This window comes from Myotis myotis, unplaced genomic scaffold (genome assembly GCF_014108235.1).
Source record: "Myotis myotis isolate mMyoMyo1 unplaced genomic scaffold, mMyoMyo1.p scaffold_m19_p_4, whole genome shotgun sequence".
Lineage (NCBI taxonomy): Eukaryota > Metazoa > Chordata > Mammalia > Chiroptera > Vespertilionidae > Myotis > Myotis myotis.
This window is the reverse complement of record NW_023416346.1, coordinates 22,421,112-22,434,201: the sequence shown is the minus strand read 5'-3', so window position 1 is coordinate 22,434,201 and position 13,090 is coordinate 22,421,112. Positions and strand designations below refer to the sequence as shown.

The following is a 13,090-nucleotide window of genomic DNA, read 5'->3' as shown; positions in this document are numbered from 1 at the left end:
ACACACACACACACACACACACACACACACACACACCTGGATTTTCTTAGCTTATTCAAGAACGTAGAAAAATAAACAGTGAAAAAAGAAAACCTTCTCACTGGTTCATGTACACCCTAAACATTCATTGAGCCTCTGTCCTCACAGGGAAAGGCACCCCAGCCAGAGAGAGGGAGGGAATGCAGAGGAGAGGAGCTGTGCACAGGCACTGGCAGGACACTGGGTTGGGAAGGGAGTGAACAGGAGGCAGCTTTTGTCCCCTGGACTTCGTCTTTGAGAGTGGGTATGTTTTCATAAACACGAGGACATAATAGCTGGAGTGGTGTTTATGTCCTTTAAGAAAGGAGGGGAGAGTCAACCAGAGTGGGGGGTGTCTCATGTGGAGTGCGGTACTGAAGCTCAGGCCCTATGATGATGATGTATAGCCAACGGTTGTGACTGTCCTGTTCCGGGCCAGGTACTCAGCCCCGTGGAATCCGACCTCCACCAGGTACTAGGTCCCCCTTCCCCAGGTAAAAGGCAAGGACAGTGGGTGATGCAGTCAGGGCTCCCATGATCGTGGGCCATCTAGTCATCCTTCTGTGCCACCTTCTCCACTGTAGACTGCGGTGACAGTGGCACTGCCCCTACACCCGTTATTTGAGCATTGAATTCTAGGCTTCTTGGGTCATGCCCATCCCACGGATCTGTAAGGGGGTTGGTGTGTGGGTACTGGTGCCAATTCTTCCTGCTCCTGTTATTCCTTCTGTAAGCTCAGGTGGGGGCCAGGAGTGTCTACTGACAGCAGATAGCAGTGGTGTAGCCAGGATATAGAGGAGGGTGGCCCCCCAAGGGGTCCGAAGGCGACACCTGGCAGGATGATCTGAGCTCACACGGTGTCCCAGGGCCCAGCTGAGGTTGGATCTCAAGGATATACAATCAGGAGCCTTCGAAGAGGGTCCGGGGTGCCTTGGGACTGTAGCACCATGGGGTGAAAAGAGGAGGCAGCAGACAGGGAGGGTGGGTGAGGGTGAGGAAAAGAAGCAAAGCCCAGGAGGGTCTGCACTGGGTGAGGACTAGAACCCACTCACCCGGTGTGAAGCCAAAACGCCCCTTCTCCCTCCTTTGTGCTCCCCTGGCCTCAGTGACCTCCTTTGTGGAACTGACCACACCCTGTCCTGAGTGCCTCTCCTTACTTGTCTCCACCTTCTTCCTTGAGCTCCCCAAAGACTCCATCTCATGGACGAGGCATCTGCATCGCCAGCACTTTCCATGGGGCCTGGAAGCTGAGTGAGTGGGGATAGGAAGAAGAAGCCAACACTCTCTGCTCTCCCACCATCCCTGTCAGTGGGGTTCCAGGGCCCCAGGGGACATTGGGGGGAGAGGTCAGCCCACAGACCATGAACACGGAGGGCTGATGCATGATGCTTATTGACATTCACACTTTTGGGTTTCCACAGGCCACGTGAGGCCCATGGATCTCTGGGGAGATGGAGTTCTCCTGCCTCTCCTGGCAGCCTTATGCAGGCTTGGTGTTAAATGGGGCCATGACTCTGGAGACTCATTGGCGACCCTACTGAGCCGCCACAGGAACTGCACCATCCCCATCCACATGCTCACAGGGACTGGGAAGAGCCCTCTGGCGGGAGCTGCTGCTGGAGAGGCTGGGGTGGAACCCCATGCAGACTCAGGCTCTGCTCCCAAAGGGAGAAGTATGGGAGAGGAGTGAGCGCTGGCAAGGCCTGACGCCCCGAGAGCTGCTCACACCCCTCCAAGAGAACCCCCAGGACCTTGCTCAGGAGTTTGGGGCTTGTTTTGCTTTGAAACTGTGGAGATGGGGCTGTGGTTTGTGTAAGCAGCACATCTTCAAAGGGGCAGCAAGGGGCCCAGGCTGGGGTTCCGAGGGCCGAGTTCCTACGACCTGGGTGAACCCTTCTGTCCACACTGGGCCTCATTTCCCATTGCTGGTCTGAGAGGCAGGGACAGGTCTGCATGTGGTGTTGCCTGTGTGCACGCATTTGTGTATATGTGTGTACACGCATGTGTTTGTGTGCGTGACAGACCAGGGGAGGCTGCACAGCACACAGAGGGTCAGGTGGCCTCCAAACTCAGGCTGTCTACCTGACTTCACACACCTGCCCCACCCTCACAGCCCATGGCATCCTGGGCACATTCCCTCACCCCTCAGTGGTTGAGGTCCCACACCAGCTCCTTGCACCTGGTGAAGAGCTGGGACCTGATTGCCTGTGGGTTCCCCACAGCAGCCGGGGCCCTTCTGACCTGTAGGTGCTGCCCCCAGCAGTCGGCCTGGGACCTGCCCATTAGTGGACCAGGCTCTCTCCTCTTCATTTGCTTCTCCCCTGGGCCTCACCCAGAATTCCCTGAGCAGTGTTTGACACATCGGAAGTGCTCAGTCAGAGGGATGCAGCTCACTCCGAACCCCTTTGGTGAAATCAGCTTAGCCTCTAGTGCAGTGATGGCGAACCTATGACACGGGTGTCAGAGGTGACACACAAACTCATTTTTTTGGTTGATTTTTCTTTGTTAAATGGCATTTAAATATATAAAATAAATATAAAAAATATAAGTCTTTGTTTTACTATGGTTGCAAATATCAAAAAATTTCTATATGTGACAAGGCACCAGAGTTAAGTTAGGGTTTTTCAAAATGCTGACATGCCAAGCTCAAAAGGTTCGCCATCACTGGACTAGGCAGTGGTTCTCAACCTTGGATGCACATTAGAATCACCTGGGAATCTTTTTAAACTCCTGATTTCTGGGCCTCATCCTCCGGAAATTCTGTTTCTTTGTTACTAATGTTGTGGCCCCACCCCATAACAAAGAAAACAGAATTTCCAGAGGATGAGGCCCAGAAATCAGGATTTTAAAAAGATTCCCAGGTGATTCTAATGTGCAGCCAAGGTTGAGAACCACTGGACTAGAGGCAAGTCACTTACACTTTTGGAATATTGGTTTCTCCTGGGAATGATTAACCTTTTGAATATTAAAGGCAATAGTAGATATGTGAAAACATCTGACTCAAATCAGAACAGGATTCTGAAAGCATGTTGGAAGTCACAAAGTCATATTACAATCATAACCATTTTTCATGTAGTTCTTTACTACGTATAGAACACTTCATCTCTAAAACTTCAGTTTATTGTCATATTTTCATGTTTCCTCCCTCCTGGCTATTCTGAAGGTGAATATACCTAAAGAGTAATTTGGCTGTCATCCCAAATATCCAGGGTTTCTTTTCTTTCTTTTTTTTCTGACAGAAAAATGGAGTCTGTTTGTGGTTATAGCAAAGGAGAAAATTTGGTCACTAATTTATTTGGTCATTAATTTCCAGTGTCTCTGTCAACCACTCCTTTTATTAAAACAAAACTCACAAGCTTATGCTTGATCTATCTTCAGGGACATTCTGATATTTCTTTCATAGTGCAGAGAGAGGAGCACTTGGCCTTTTATATGTCTAATATAATACTTGGTACCCTCAGGGCATTTAGTAAATGGGTGTATCATCATCTCCATTTTTATTAGTAAGAGTCTTCTGTGTGTCACTATGTCTTTTTGCAGGTCATGAATAATCTACAATTCTAAATCCTTTTCCTAGTTTGACTCTGTTACCTTGCTGCAGCCAGAATATATTTTATGCCTTATCTGGCCTTTCTAAATCCTCATAGGTTTGCTCACATTTCTATTACCAAAATTATTCTCACACTAAAATGCTAGCACCATGTCCATATCTAATCTATGACTGAATTGTGCCCTTATCGTGAATGTGCTTGGCATCTGCAATTTCTGATATCATTTAAAATATATGAATGTCATTTTGCTCCCAGTAATAATTTTAGATTTTCTGCAAGACATATAGCTTTCCTCTATCTGCATGCTAATTATTTAATAAATCTATTTATCACTGTTAACAGAAATACCTTATCATATTTCTGTATAAGGTGCTTATAAAAATAAAATGGAATGGAGTGTTTCCAAAGGAAAAATGATTATGGAGTTTAGCTTTTCAAAGCTACAATATTAATGTATAAAATTATTCCAATATTTTTCAAATTGTTAACATTACATTGAAAATGTTCTCGGCTACTGGCTGAAATTTGACATAAAATGTCTCATTCATACAGAAATTTTATTTCATAAGCTTTTTTTTAAGATAGTGATTTATCAAACTTGGACAGGGGGAATATCTTCTTAGGGTTTTCTTTCAATATATTTCTCTTGACTATGTACCCTTACATCAAAAAATATTTCCTTGATGACATGACATTATATATATTCTATTTTTATTTATAAGAGAGTAAATAATCCCTATTTTTTTTGAGGAAAAACACTCTAGCTTGTCTGATTTGTATCTTAAATACAAGCTCATGAGAAAATGATTTTATTCTCTGTTGAAGGACCAGCAACCAATCACTTATCAGACCTTTATTCACTACTCCATTGTTGAGGTCAACGTGCTAAATGCAGGTTTCTATGAGGACACAACAAACTCTGAGAGATGGAATATTACAGTCACAAATCTATCTCTAGAGGTATTAGAAGTGATTCATAAGAGGGATTTATTTCTTCATACCTTACAGCTCCGGAGTACCACAATCCAAATCATTTTATATTCCCATCCACTTCTGTATATGTGCTAATCTAATATTTGCACTTTAAATGCTATATTTTTAAAGTGTTGTTATAGAATTTTGCAAAACGTTGGTGGTATTTAATAAAATTAATTGTTTCTGAGTGATAGAAGGGAGTTTAGAACTAGGGCAAACACTCAATCCAACGAAGATTTGTAAAGTAGTGCTTACATCCAAGTCAATAAACTAGCTCATCCCTAACTCTAGAAAGGACTAGGGCATACCTGAGAATTTGACAAGTCTAAGGTGGTAGAAGTTGGGATGAGGGTCTTGGGTTGAGAGACAATATGGTGCATACAGTAAAAGCTGAGAGATAGGCAGGTGTTGGGAGGGAAAGGAGCCCATTGCATAAGTTAGGAAGAGGATATATTTTTTTAATGAAAAAAAATCTTTATTGTTGAAAGTATTATATATGTTCTCCTTTTTCCCCATTAGCCATTTCTAGCTCACCCCACCCCCCATCCCAGGCCTTCACCATCCTATTGTCTGTGTCCATGGGTTATGCATATATGCATGCAAGCTCTTCAATTGATCTCTTCCCACCAACCCACCCACCCACCCCACCTTTCTTCTGAGGTTGGAAAGTCTGGTCCATGCTTCTATGTCTCTGGATCTATTTTGTTCATCAGTTTATTTTGTTCATTAGATTCCACATATGAGTGAGATCATGTGCTACTTGTCTTTCTCTGACTGGCTTATTTCGATTAGTATAAGGTCCCTCCATGCTCAAAGGCTAAGATATCCTTCATTTTCACTGCTACATAGTATTCCATAGTGTAAATGTACCACAGCTTTTTTATCCATTCATCTAGTGATTGGCACTCAGGCTGTTTCCAGATATTAGTTACTGTAAATTGTCCTGATATGAACCCAGGAGTACATACATTCTTTCTGATTGGTGTTTCAGGATTCTTAGGATATATTCCCAGAAGTGGAATCATATGGTCACAATGCAGTTCATTTTTAATTTTTTGAAGTAACCCCATATTGCTTTCCACAGTGGCTGCACCAGTCCGCATTCCCACAAGCAGTATACTAGGGTTTCCTTTTCTCCAGATCATTGCCAGCACTTGTTTGTTGATTTATTGATGGTAGCCATTCTGGCAGGTGTGAGGTGATACCTCATTATTTTAATTTGCATCTCTCTGATAATTAGTGACTTTGATCATTTTTTTCATGTGTGTCTTGGCCATCTATCTGCATGTCTTCTTTGAAGAACTGTCTATTTATATTGGATTACCCATTTTAAAAATTGGATTGTTTATCATACTTTTGTTAAGTTGTTTTTCTTAGTGATCAGAAGTACCACATTGTCTCCAGTCTCTTCATTGTGTTGTGAATGAGCTCCATCAGAGAATGGGAACTTTTTGGACCATAAAAAATGGCAGTACACTGCTTTATGTCCCAAATCCTCCACGTCAAAATCATGCACATTCTCGGGGTTGTCTTTCTGAATGTGAAGAGTAACCATAGATTTGTTTTAATGATCTTTAATATACAATCTTTTGTAAGCTTTATAACCAATTGTGGCTGTCCCAGCAGCAATGATAACTGCTGCAATTTATTAAACTCCTATGCTGGAATTCAGACTCATGGTACTTTTACAGTGGGGCCTTGACTTACGAGTGTCTCAACTAATGAGTTTTTTGAGATACGAGCCATCTCTTGGCCGATTTTTTGCTTTGAGTTGCGAGCTAAAGTTCGGGTTATGAGCCAGCTTCAGATACCCCACCACTGTTGGCGCAGCGAACGTCACAGTGAACGCCACAACATCAGTCCAGCATCACGTGTCTCACTCGTTCACTTTATGACTTGACATACGAGTAATTTGAGTTACGAGCTCCATCACAGAACGAATTAAACTCGTAAGTCAAGGCCCCACTGTATTTGCAAGGCATGTGCACAGGACACTGAATACAAATGGGCTAGTGGGAACAGACTGAGTCAAGGTGTAAAAAGTGACCTAAAGGCATTGATTCCCCATCTAATGTATTCTTAATTTCAGTGATTGTATTCCTCATTTCTTACTGTTATTTTTATGGCTTTTATCTCTTTGTGTAAGTTCTCACTGAGTTCGTCTATTCTTCTCCTAAGTTCATTTAGCATCTTTATAACCAGTGTTTTTAACTCTGTATCTGTTAGATTGCTTGCTTCCATTTTGTTTAGTTATTTTCCTGGAGTTTTGTGCTATTCTTTTATTTGGAGTATGTTTCTTTGCCTCCTCATTTTGGTTGCCTCCTTGTGTTTATTTCTATGTATTAGGTAGATCTGCTACATCTCCCAGTTTTGGCAGGTGACCTTGTGTTGGGCCTAGTGCACAGACTCCATGGTCACCTGAGCTGGGTGCTTCTGGGGTGTACCTTGTGTGAGTTGTATGTGTCCTTCCATTGTAGTTGATCCTTGATTACTGTTGGCATGTCAGTGGGTGGCATTGACTGTCAGGTTGACTGGCTGTTAGGCCTGGCCATGACTAAAAGATGAGCTGTTGTATGTGGGATGACCCCATGGAGAGGGATTTACTTTAATGAGACTCTGATGCCTACCAAGTCCACTCTTTGGGCGTGTCATTTATGGAGCTAATTGGGTTGTGCTCTAGTGTGGTCTGAAGCTGACCATCAGGCATGTTAGTTCTGGGGCTTCTTGGGAGGGTTTCCAGTGCAGGCCAATGTCAGCTGCTGTCTGGGTCTGGCCCACGTCACCAAGTAGGAGTTCCAAAGTGATCTGCAGTCAGTAGCTACCTGTGCTGGACTTGCTGGTGCTTGGGAGAGGCTATGCTGAGAACCAAGGCTGACTGCAACTAGTGCTTGGGGCATGCCAAGGTCAGGTGCTGCTTGTTTGGAGTTTGTGTACCTTTTAGGTATTTCAGGCAAGTCTGCAATGTGGGTTGAGGCCAGCTGTCTGTGAGGAACAGCTGATGATAAAGGTTCAGATTAGTTCAAGGGCTGGGTGAGTTGGGGTCTCAGGAAATTTCCAGGGTGGGGCAAGTAGTGTTAGACAACTTGATGGAGACTCAGATATGGCACCTGCTGCAGGCTCTGTGGGGGGAGGGCTCAACAAAGGAACAATGGCAGCTGCCAGCACTTCTGTATGCAAGAGAGCTGCCTCTCCAGTTCTTGTGCTACAGCCAGACAATTCAGTTTCTACCTGTATGTCCCTAGCACTTTTCCAGCTGCTGTCCCTTTGCTAGAGTTTAAGCAGTGGTTCTCAACCTTCTGGCCCTTTAAATACAGTTCCTCATGTTGTGACCCAACCATAAAATTATTTTCGTTGCTACTTCATAACTGTAATGTTGCTACTGTTATGAATCGTACTGTAAATATCTGATATGCAGGATGGTCTTAGGCGACCCCTGTGAAAAGTTCATTCGACCGCCAAAGGGGTCGCAACCCACAGGTTTAGAGCCAGTGTTTGTGAGCGAGTGAGTCCATGTATGGGCCCTTTAAGAAGACACCTATGTCTGTAACAGCCCTTCATCTCACTGGATGGAACCCCCTCTGATTTTCACAGCCAGATGTTGTTGGGACCCCTCTTCCTGGCACTGCTGCTCTGAGCTGGGGAGCCCAGTGTGGGGCTGGGACCCCTCATTCCTTGATCTTTAACCACCACACATAGGTGTGGGACCAGCCCATTTTGCATCTCTGTCCCTCCTACATGTCTTTGTGTGTTTTCTTTATATCTTTAGTTATAGGAGTTCTGTTGAGTTAGATTTCAGGTGGTTCTCGAGTGTGGTTGTTCTATAATTTAGTTGTAAGTTTGATGTGGTCATGGGAGGAGACAAGCACAGTGTGTATCTACACTGTTGTCTTAACTGGAAGTCTTGTAAAGTTCTGCTGGTCTCACCTCTGTCCACTCATGAAGCTGTAGTCAGCTGGCAGCTGGCAGCTGGCAGCTGGCAGCTGGCCTGGGGCTAAAGGGTGTAAGATGGCTGCACTAACATGCCTGCGGAAGAGGTGCTATGTGTCCACTGGGCCTCTCTATTTGTCTCTAAGCAGTCTCCTCTCATTCATACTTTGTCTCAGGCTTTTTACCTGGCAGAAGTGTTCCAATAGGGCGATAGTGAAAGGCTACAGGGCTTCTTAAAGCCTAGTCTCAGAATTTACAAAACATCAATTTTGCTTCATTCTACCATACTATTATGTATGCAGACTAACACATTTAACCCTAACAACAGTGCTATAAAAAGTAGGTACCATTACTATCTTCATTTCTAAAATGAGGAAACTAAATCTCAGCACTAGGTAGTTTGACTACAAGCATCCAATAGGCAAACCACAGAACAAGACATATGTTTTATTTCCACTTACCTAACAGCAAACTCTGTGACAATTTTTTTTAAAAATTAAAGTACTAGAGGTCTGGTGCATGGATTTGTGCACTGGTGGGGTCTCTTGCCTGACCTGCAGGGATCAGTGGACATCCACTCTGCTGCAGCCCAGCCTTACCTGCAAGCTGGTCTGGCTCCAGCCCACTGTCTGCATCGATCCCACACAGCACAAAGTAGTGCGGGAAGCGGCAGGTGGCCAGGGAAGATCCAGATCAGCTGGGCACTGTGCCACTCCTTCTCATCCCGGCCCCACTGTGCCTGCTGCTGCTGCTGCTTGGGTCACAGGGGGAGTGTCTGTGCGAGAGGCTCGCAACACCACAGCTGAGCTTGCCAGCCGCCAGCCATGAGTCTGGCGTCTGGCGCCCACCTGTCAGCTGAGCAGCACTACCACTGTAGAAGCACACTGACCACCAGGGGCCAGGTCATGTGTTGAGCATCTGCCCCTTGGTGGTCAGTGCATGCCATAGCTACTGGCTGGTTGTTCAGTTGTCCAGTTGTCTGGTTGCTTAGGCTTTTATATATATACTAGAAGCCCAGTGCACAAAATTCGTGCAGTGGGGGAGGGGGGAAGGTGTCCCTCAGCCCAGCCTGAACTCTCTCCAACTGGGGACATCCCTCTCATAATCCAGGACTGCTGGCTCCCAACCACTCACCTGCCTGCCAGCCTGATCACCCCCTAATCACTCCCTTGCCAGCCTGATCGACACCTAACTGCTCCCCTGCTGGCCCGATTGCCCCCAACTCCCTTCCCTGCAGGCCTGGTCACCCTAACTGCCCTCCCCTGCTGGCCCAATAGCCCCCAACTGCCCTGCCCTACCGGCCTGGTCGCCCCTAACTGCCCTCCCCTGAAGGCCTAGTCACCCCCAACACCCCTCCCCGTAGGCCTGTTCCCCCCAACTTCACTCCCCTGCCAACCTGGTCACCCCTAACTGCTCTCCCCTGCAGGCCTGGTCCCCTCAACTGCCCTCCCGTGCAGGCCCCATCACCCCAAAGTGCCCGCCCCTGCCGGCCATCTTGTGACCACATGGGGCAGCCATCTTGTGCAAGGGCATGATGGTCAATTTGCATATTACCTCTTTATTATATAGGATAGACTAGAGGCCCTGTGCATGAAATTTGTGCACTGGGGGGTGGGGTCCCTCAGCCCGGTTTGCGCCCTCTTGCAGTCCAGGACCCCTTGGGGGATCAGGCCTAAGTCAGCAGGTGGACATCCCTCTCACAATCTGGGATCCCTAGCTCCGTACCACCTGCCTGCTCGCTCCTTATCACTCGGATCATTTTTCCTTAGTGGCAGGCTTCTTACTGCTCAGCTCACTGCTCCTTAGCACTGCTGTGAAGGTGGGAGAGGCTCCTGCCACCACTGCTGTGCTCACCAGCTGTGAACCCAGCTTCTGGCTGAGTAGTGCTTCCCCCTGATGGAGAGCACTGATCATGAGTGGGCAGCTCCTATGTTGAGTGTCTGCCCCCTGGTGGTCAGTGTGCATCATAGCAACCAGTTATTCTGGTTGTTCCACCGTAATGGTCATTTAGGCTTTTATTATATAGATTAGAGGTCCGGTGCATGAAATTCGTGCATGGGGGGGACCTCAGCCCAGCCTGCACCCTCTCACAATCTGGGACCGCTGGCTCCTAACTGCTCACCTGCTTGCCTACCTGATTGCCCCTAACTGCCCCCCTGCCAGGCTGAGCACCCCTAACCGCCTCTGCCTGCTGGCCTGATTGTCCCTAACTGCCCCACCTGCTGGCCTGGTAGCCCCCAACCACCCCCCCATGCCAGCCTGGTCGCCCCTAACTGCTCCCCCCACTGGCCTGGTTGCCCCTTACTGCCCTCTCTGCCTGCCTGGTTGCCCCTAACTGCCCCCCTGCCGGCCTGGTCACCCCATGCAGCCTGCTGTTCAGTCGTTTAGTTGTCCCACACTAACCCTCCTGCCAGCCTTGTCACCCCACTCAGCCTGCTGTTTGGTCGTCTGTCTGGTTGTTTAGGTTGTGACGTACCCTGGCTTTTTATATATTAGGATAGTTGACATACAATATTTTATTAGTTTCAGTTGTGCAACATAGTGACTTAACATTTATATACCTTACAATGTGATCACCACAATAAGTCTAGTAAGCATCTATCACCATATAAAATTACTGTTATGATTTTTAATTTTATGAAGGATCATTTTGCTTATGCTACCATCACTGGAGCTGTTAAGAGTATCTAGAGCTGATGATCCTTTTTCTAAAACGATTTAAGTCTTCATACAAATAAGTTTTAGTTAAGTATGAATTTAATTTTTGTTTTTCCATCATGGATTGTGCTTTCTTTTATAATTTTTATCCCTCTGTTAAACTTCTCATTTTGGTCATGTATTGTTTTTTTAATTCAGTTGAATTGTCTTTGTGTTTTCTCATAGCTCTTTGAGCGTTCCTAAAACAGTGATTTTTACTTCCTTATCAGCTATATTGAAGATCTCCATGTCTTTGGGGAACAGTTAATGGACAATAATTCTGCTTTTTCGGTGGTGTGCCGGGGTTCATGTCCCAGCATCAAGAAGGGTTCAGGAATCTGGAAAAGGCTGTGCGCAGATGACATAGAAATCTAGAGACTAATAAAGAGTCTGGAGATGAGCTATAATTTTGAAAGGCATTGGGGGTCAGAGGACCTTCAGCTAAAGGAACTGAAGAGTCCCTCCTTGTCTAGGACCCTTGCTTTTTTTATTAACACAATATGTCCTAAGGCAAGGTGGAGCTAATACACTTCAAAGGGTAAGGTTTCAAAGGGTACAGAAGCATTGTCAGTTTGGGGAATAGCCTACAGCTGTTAGGTATTTGGCCAGTAGGAGGCAATAATATGTAGATTAAGATGCCCTTTAACTGTCTGACAGCCACAATCCAGGTTTGGGGAAAAGCCTTTAGCCATTCCCAACAGGTGACTACATGTATGACTCAACCCTGTTGAGTCCCCAAGTCTCATCAACCTTTTGATGAAATTCTTGAAATTATGACATGCTGGAATTGGTTTCTGGCAGTGGTGTCATATTTCCTTGATTTTTCATGTTCTTTTGAAGTCTTATGTTGCTGTCTTATTTGAAGTCACCTCCTCTGTCTTTACTGACTGCAAGAAAAAAATAAATTCCCTCAACCCTGCTATGGATTCTGAGGCTTTCTCAAACATTCTATGAATGTGACTGCTTAACTCTTTTTACTCCCTCTTGTGGCAAAATTCTTAAACTTCTCTCATCCTGCATTGGACCAGGTTTGGTACTTACAGCCTTTCCTTTGCTTTCCCAAGGGCGGTTTCTCCTAGGTCCACAAATTTCAACTGACTTTCTGCATGTGTTCACTAGCCCTCTGTAGAAGTTCATTTTTATTTCCATGGGAGTATGTATCTTCAGATGAGTAATTCCCAGTGGCTTGTGGGTGGGCCTTCCAACACAGTCCCTGGCCTGATTAGGATTCATGTCCCCTTGGTACATTCAGTTCCATGCCCTGCTACTATTGTCCCAGCTGCTCACTTCCCCTACTTCTGAAGCTCTTGACTCAGTACTCTGAATGACTCAAGAGAGAAATGGGCCTCTTTGGCTGGTCCTGCATAGCTGGGGATGCTAAGTGCTCACTGATACTCTCACATACCATCCCCAACACCAAGTGAAATCAGGCCCAGTAAGATTGTTTTGTCACTGAACTGTGCTACCTTGGGGGAGGGCTGATGCATGAAAAATCATATTGCTTTTCTTACTCTCACCATCGCATCTAAACTTGTATTCTTTTGCTCTAATGTTGTGTAGGAACTTCTCAGCTAGATTCTTGGACTTGGTGATTGTCTAAACTGGTGTTCTTGTGGGGAAGAAGATAGAAAACTCTTATTTCACCATGATGGTAATGTCACTTTTCTGAATTTAATTTTAAATAGAAATTTAACCATAACATTTTAATATTTTTTAATATTTCCTGTAACTTTTAGAGATTATACAATAAGCCAAAAGTGACTTCATAATCCTATATAATAAAACAGTAATATGCAAATTGACCGTTACACCCTCACACAAGATGGCCACCCCCATTTGGTCAAAGATGGCTTCCCCCATGTGTTCAGAAGATGGCCACACCCATGTGGTCACAAGATGGGCACCCCATGTGGTCACAAGAT

The 13,090-nt window shown here is 45.7% G+C and overlaps 1 pseudogene; it reads right to left on the bottom strand.

Annotated features, from left to right (window-relative positions):
- Positions 1–5,892: 5,892 nt before the first annotated feature.
- Positions 5,893–6,222, bottom strand: LOC118654378 (annotated as a pseudogene).
- Between the last annotated feature and the right edge of the window lie 6,868 nt (positions 6,223–13,090).